Genomic DNA, 7,822 nt, shown 5'->3' with positions numbered 1-7,822 from the left:
CCCTATCCATTTTTTGTCCTTCTTTTATTTGGTATTTTTTTTAAATAAAAGTGATTTTTTTTTTTTCATAATAATGACATTATTTTTTTTAAAAAAAATGACCATTTTTATGAAGAAAAATATCATTTTTATTTTTAAAAAAATATCAAATAAAAGAAGGACAAAAAATACATAGACTTGCTTCAGACATTTTTTTCATTTTTTATTTTACTTTTTTAAAAAAAAAACAAAAAACAAAAAGCAAAAAGGCAAAAGTTGAACTTATATATTTTGGACAAAAAAGTTAGGTTGTATCATCCTGTAATATAAAAATCAATTCGTCTTTCGCCGTTTTTATTGAAAACAACAAAACAAGAAGCAGAACCCGATTTTATGGTGAACCAGTTTGAGTCTGAAAAGTAATGATGCTTGCCAACCATATGCTTTATGTTCTAAGCTCTAAGCAAGTTTCAAGCCGCTTGAATATTTTATAAATTTTTTGGGAAATAAATGTAGATTATTAGGCATGTTTTGGGACTTGTCCAAAGTCCTTATCATTCATTTCTAGATCAGTTTGAAAAAGAGCATGAAAGCAAACAAAGAACAAAATAAAAGATTAGGTTATTAGGATCGAAACTGTAATAGATTTAATTAATATATATATATATATATATGTATATATAAGGAAAAAAAAAATATTTTGTAGTGATTTTTATTTATTTAAAAAATAATTAATATAATATAAAAAGTAAGAATATTAAAGTTGATATGAAGAGGAATAGTGTTAAAGACTTTTCTGAGTCCTTATGACATGGTCAAATTAAGTTCTGAAGGACTTAGAAACTCTACCTGCTACAGCATCAAAAGAGTGCGCATTTGTCAATATAGAATCAATCAACCATGAATATTCGTCAAACATTCCGGAGGGTGCAATTGTAGACATGCAACTTATAAACCTTAATTTCCACCATTCACATTGGTAATCCAAAATTTTGCAACACCGCAAGAGTACGCCTTTCTTAATGTTGCTATTGGAGGGGTCTTGATCAGGAGGTTTAAGGAGCAGCAACATGGAGGGTACGTAATCAAGAATCTAGCTTTTGGTTTAGTAAGATATTGTTCCATTTCTTTATTTTATTTTACTATATAATTAAACATATTCGGTAGGAGTACATTGTAATTGTTACAATGAAATATTGTGAAATGCCAATATTGTAAATACAGATTACAGTTAAATATTGTAAATATTTACTAATTTTTGTTTACTAATTAGAAATTTATATTCTTTAATTTTTTTAAATTAATTAATTATTTGTGACCGTAAATGTCGTCGATATTGTCCAAGAGTGTTCCATGTAACAAGTGAGGAGGGGACTGTTGTGAATGTACTTGTGAGTGTTGAGTCTCACATTGAGAAAGTATAAAATAAAAAATAAAATAAAAGAATACTTAATATACTTAAGTCAGACACAAGCTCATTAGCTTATGCTTTTGAGCTAGAGTGGTGTTCAAATATATATTTTAATGAATTATTGGTAAAAAATTTCAAATCATTTATCTTCCCAACACAGGTATGAAAGCTATTTATTCATCAAAACATTATGGTCATTCCTAATATGGGAGCTATTAGGGACCTCTAGCTGATCATGAGGTGATTTTTGGCGATGACCATCAAGTGGCAATAGTGAGGAAATTGTGATCGTAGAAGGGTTATTATTGTCTATATCATGTATGTCGTCAAAAATAATCCTTTTTTTCAATAGGATTTTTGCGAAGACGTGGAGATGGACAGTTTCGTGACCAAAAGTCAAGTAATGACTCTTAGGCTTTTTCCAATATATATCATCGATCTTGACATAATTTGTTATGAAATCTATCATATTTTTTAGAATCAATGAGATGCATGAGAAAAATAAGAAAAATGCAAAAACAAGCAATCATAAACATAAAGACTTACATTGTTCACCATTAAAAGTTATGTATATGGAATTTCAACGAAGTTTCATTATTTTGAGAGAAACAATATTACACCATACGTTAATTACATCCGTACAAAACCCTAAAGCCATATGTGAGTTTAAATACGATCCTTAACTGAGTCAGAACACTAAAACGGGTCAAAAAAATTTTGTTAACGCTTCCAACTTCGAACCAGGTCGGATACAAACCATACTCCACATAGCCTAAAATTGGATGAATGGCCTAGATCATCAACTTGGCTATTTGATCGTTGTTAACAGAAGACAAGTCAAGTCAGAAGTTAGCGTGGGGCCTTCTCATTGATTGTTACGAAATTTTAAGGGTGGTATCCTCATGCGTGAGACGGCCTTCGAGGCCTTGTTTGTTAAACAACATTAACATTCCCCAATACTATTCATTTCATTCTCCAAAAAAATCAACATCAAAACATTTTCATTTTTATATTATATAATTCACTTTTTATATCACATCATTTATTTTTTACTACTATTTAAATAAAAAAATCATTATAAAACAAAATTTTTTCATTTTTTAATACTTCTATTTTATTTTTCTATACTAATTATTACACTAATTTTTTTCCTCCAAAAAATGAACCTAAATGGACCATCCATATGGGATATTCATTTTCCTGGTAATTTAATTTTGGGAGGTCAATCATGGCACCTAGCGAGCTAGGTTCATGCACAGAAACAACAAACTACCCCACAGAAATCAAGACAACTTGGAATAAGTCTTGTTGGCAACTTTATTTATTTATTTTGAATTGGTCTTGTTGGCAACTTCCATACAATTTCTTGGCGATTTATAGAAAATGACGATAATATTGCATGGCGTTAAAAAAAGCGGCCGGGGACTTGGGCTTTGCTGCTTCATTCATCACACGCCAATTCATCAATATCCTAGAAAGAGAGAAAGAAAGAGAGAGAGATCAGATGGTGGTGCAACTGCAAATGGTATTTCAGATCCTTTGGCTGTTGTGTTCAATATTTGATGCAATATCTGGACAATCAATTAGCAGTTCATGCCAAGCAAGCTGTGGGAATGTTAGCATTCCATATCCTTTTGGAATAGGACCTTCTTGCTACCTTGATCACTGGTTTGAAGTAGTTTGCAATAATGACTCTTCGGGCTCTCCCAAACCTGTTTTGAGGAGCCCCAACTTGGAGGTGCTGAATATTTCGTTTGGAGTAGGCATTTATTTACGAAGCAGTACAGTTCGCGTCAATTATCCGACATTTTCTATTTGTACAACAAATGGTTCAAACAAAAAACAAAATGAGGTTTTAGCAAAAAGCCCTTTCATCTTCTCCCAGTCCGAAAACCAATTCATTGCCATGGGTTGCAATAACTCTGCCTCAATCAAGTCCTCGGATGGTTCATTTATTGGGTGCATGTCAAATTGTGATTCGGGTTATAAAGTGATAAATGGTAGTAGTTGCTATGGCACTAACAACTGCTGCCAAACCACAATTCCTTCATATCTCGATGCGTTTGAGACAAGTATTGATCCAACGTCAAATAATACCCAAGGATGCAACTCTGCATTCTTGGTAGAAGAAGGGTGGTTCCAGAAACGTGGTTCAATAAATACATCCTCCAATATTATGTCGTACGTTCCTGTGGTGTTGGAATGGGGGATTTTTGATACATCATTCAACTCGCTTCCGACAACCAAAGATGCCTCATTCGCAAAAATTACCTATAATTGTACCGGGTCTTCGGTGAGCGGCCGGAACACAACTTTTACATGTTCTTGCAACAACGGCTTTGAAGGAAATCCCTACCTTCTTGGAGGATGTCAAGGTAAAGTTTTTACAGCACTCTATTTATCTCTTTGATTCTTCTTCTCTCTTTTGTTTATGTGTTAAATATATAGTTCTATGAATTAACATGACTTGTAGAACACATGCGTCACAACAACGTCACCGCATACACTTTCGTGCCTTACTCATTTTTTGTTCTTTATATATATATATAAATCTATCATTTTTTTTTTTTTAATATAAATCTGTAGCTTGTGACTTTTCCTGATTATTTATATAAATATATCTTTGAATATGTGGGATTTGCACGTAGTTTCACATATTTAATGTTGGAGTTGCTCAAATCTTATATAAAGATACAATAAATAAATAAATAAAATATGAAAAACAAACCTTTCTCTTTTTGGTATATTATTCTGAAATTTAGTTTAACAAATGAAAGCTTTGTACCTAATTTTTCTTTTTTGGTTCTTTCCTATTTTATGTTTTATCAGGTATCTTACAAGTGTTTTTTATTTCAGATAAGTACAACATTTATTGAAAATGAAGTAGATAAAATATCTAGATATTTACTTTTTTTTAAATAGTTTATTTTCAATCGAAACCTCCATTGAAGACTTTAAAGATAGTTTAATTATTATTCAAATAGTCCATTTTCTATTAAAACTTCTATTGAAGACTTCTCAAATCTCGGCAATGGAAGTTTCCATAGATAATGGGCAATTAGATAAAGTAATTGAACTAATCACCCACAAAATAGGAGTATTAAACGGAATATTCAATAGAAAATGAACTATTGGAATAACGTAATTGAAGTAATCATTCATGCACAGAATTATCTGGGTATTTTATCAAGTGATCGATTTAATTATAGAAGTTTATGAATTTATTCTTTTTTGGTTTGGGTTTTACATTTGTAGGCTTGTAGCCTCTTGATCGAGTTGTTACCTCTCTTGAACTTTCAATTTAAGCGAAGGGAATCAACTTTTCTTTTTTCTTTTTTTTTTTTCTTTTTTTCTCACTTGAGCCTCACGTGATCATGACTAATATCACACAAGCATATGTCTATATATAGTGGATGTTCAAATTTAAAATGGTCTCTAAATTTTTTTTGTTTTTTGTTTTAAGTTTTGCTCCCGCTAATTATATATATGTCCCTGCGCGCACACGTTGATGCACAAGTTATATATTATTATTATTTTTTTAATCAATTTGAGTTTTTGGATAATTAATGATATTGTCCGACTTTGTTTGTTGAGTAAGAATTTAAACCCAAAAAATATTATAATATTAATTTAAATGATTACAGTTCTTTTTTTTTTTTTTAATTCTTTAAAATATTTGGTGATTTAATAATCACTTTGAATTTTGCTTTTGATTTTTTAGACACTAATCGTGCTTATCTCCTTAATTACATGTCAGATATTAACGAATGCGATCGCATACCAAACCGTTGTAATTCCTTTAATGGATCTGCCGGGAGTACTAGTACTCGATATTGTGAAAATACCTACGGGTCTTTCAGTTGTCAAGTAGTTGACCCCCCCAAGCCTCAGGTCGGAGCGATCACACTTGGTATGTTTTCTCACATCTAAGTGTTTAATTAAGGCTTCCCATTTTTATTCTTCTTTTGGAAAAGTGAGCCAGAAACCACCTGAACAAGAATGTGTTTTGAGCCTGGCCTGTATGAACTTGCGTTAGTAATCTTTTCCTATTACGTACATTGCGTTAAGCAGGTACTAGCAGCAGCCTTGGATTATTCGTTCTACTTGTTGGTGGATGGTGGTCCTATAAAGTTGTAAAGAAAAGGAAGATGATCAAACAAAAGAACATGTTTTTCAAACGAAATGGTGGTTTATTGTTACAGCAACAATTATCTTCACATGAAGCAAATGTTGAGAACATCAGATTGTTTAATTCGAAAGATTTGGAGAAGGCCACTGACCGTTTCAATATGAATAGAATACTTGGCCAAGGAGGACAAGGCACTGTTTACAAAGGTATGCTAGCGGACGGAAGAATCGTTGCTGTGAAAAAGTCCAGAGTAATTGATGAAGCAAAACTCGAAGAATTCATTAATGAAGTTGTCGTTCTTTCACAAATTAACCACAGAAATGTGGTTAAGCTAATTGGTTGTTGTTTGGAGACGGAAGTTCCTCTACTAGTTTATGAGTATGTTCCTAACGGAACTCTTTTCCAATATGTCAATGGCCAAGTTGAGGAGATTCCACTAACATGGGATATGCGCTTACGAATTGCAACAGAAATTGCAGGAGCTCTCTTCTATTTACACTCAGCAGCTTCCACCCCCATTTACCACCGAGACATTAAGTCTACAAACATACTCTTAGATGATAAATACAGAGCTAAAGTGGCCGACTTTGGGACTTCAAGAACCATCGCTGTTGATCAAACTCACTTAACCACACTAGTGCATGGCACTTTTGGATACTTAGACCCTGAGTATTTCCAGTCAAGCCAGTTTACAGAAAAGAGTGATGTTTATAGTTTTGGTGTTGTCCTTGCTGAGCTATTAACTGGCGAAAAGGCGATCTCTTCAACAAGGACACAAGAATCTAGAAGTTTAGCCACATATTTCATTCAATCTATGGAGGAGAACAATCTGTTTGATATTATTGATAGTCGAGTTTTGAATGAAGGTAAAAAAGAAGATATCATCACGGTCGCAAACCTTGCGAAAAGGTGCTTGAACTTAAATGGGAAGAAAAGGCCTACAATGAAAGAAGTCGCAATGGAGTTGGAGGCAGTTCAAATGTTGCAAAAAGTTTCTAACCTTCAACAAAACTATGAAGAGCTTCAATATGTTCAAGCTGAAATAAACGACTTGTGGGATGTTGTTCCCACGTCAACAGTGCTAACCTCATCCGCAGACGACCAACCATTATTATTTTCTTAATAAGTTTAAATCAATATTTGTTTACTATCATGTTGTAGGCTACATAATTTTTTTTTTTTTTTTATTCTGCAAGTAATTTCAATAATCATTCAAAAACATAGATTAAAAATATATATCCAATTGTCTTACGATAGTATAAAATAGCGAAAAGATCCATGTTGGTTTCTTGAGGATCCATTTTTGTTGTCTAGATCAAACCAGACCTCAAGCTACTTAATTCACTAAGTATCTAGTCGTATGAGCATCGAGCAGCTCCCTTTCCTGCCGCAGAATTTCCGCTACATGCAGTTGGAAAATTAATGGCAACAAAAAATCAGTTCCTCTTTATATCCTTACAAGCCAGCATTCCGGTGGATACATGGCCTTATGAAAGAACTCAACACGGAAATCGCTTGTATCCGTCTGGCAGGTGTTCATGTTATATTGTTATCCCAGTGACTTTCCCCGGAAATTGCCCGGGAGTTCTTGATCATTAAACAGTGCGATTCAATTTTTGCATCAAGACCTCTTAGATTCAAGATGATATAGCTCTTGTACCATGAACAGATCAGTACTGGAGGAAGATGAGAAAGGTGTGTCTTCCAATATAATTATCTCCACAACACTTAACTGGCTACTCAATAACACGATAGTTCTTGTTCCATGGACAGATCAAAAATGTTTAACAAACATGACCACATTTCCTAGTATGAATGTTAATGTCGGTTAGAATAGTAATTTGTATGATTCATTTTTTTTATTTTTTTTTTATTTTTTACTTTAAGTTTTAGAACAACTGGCTACGTATTGGACTGCAGTCAGAAATTCGTCACTTTTTGATACTTTGAATTTAGTAGTGTAGAGGCGGCCGGTTTTATTAGATTAATTTAGTAACCTACTGTTCTTGTGTTTTTTTATTTGGGTTTTTCTGAAAGGGGAATCAAATATATGTGTTCCTCTCATAAATTAAGTGGAATGCCTTTTTAAGTCTCCATTAATTAATCGAAAACAAAAGTAAACTAGAAATTATATAATAATAATAAGATCGTGTGTTTTTTCTTAAATTGTACGGCAAAGTTTAACGATCATGTTTGTAGTCCTTAAGAAGTAGTTCAATTAATTGTACACCACGCTTCAAAAATCCGAAGTCACTAAATCGAATCCGCTTCTCTTTTTTTTCTCCACTTTATGGACAAGTCAA

General features: G+C 32.8%; 1 protein-coding gene across 1 annotated transcript in view; it reads right to left on the bottom strand.

The window, feature by feature from the left end:
* The window catches only part of LOC132178344 (putative wall-associated receptor kinase-like 11), a 15,175-nt gene that overhangs the window by 649 nt on the left and 6,704 nt on the right, over positions 1-7,822 (bottom strand). The window lies entirely within an intron of this gene.

This window comes from Corylus avellana, chromosome ca4 (genome assembly GCF_901000735.1).
Source record: "Corylus avellana chromosome ca4, CavTom2PMs-1.0".
Classification (NCBI taxonomy): Eukaryota; Viridiplantae; Streptophyta; class Magnoliopsida; order Fagales; family Betulaceae; genus Corylus; species Corylus avellana.
This window is presented reverse-complemented; position numbering and strand designations above follow the sequence as displayed.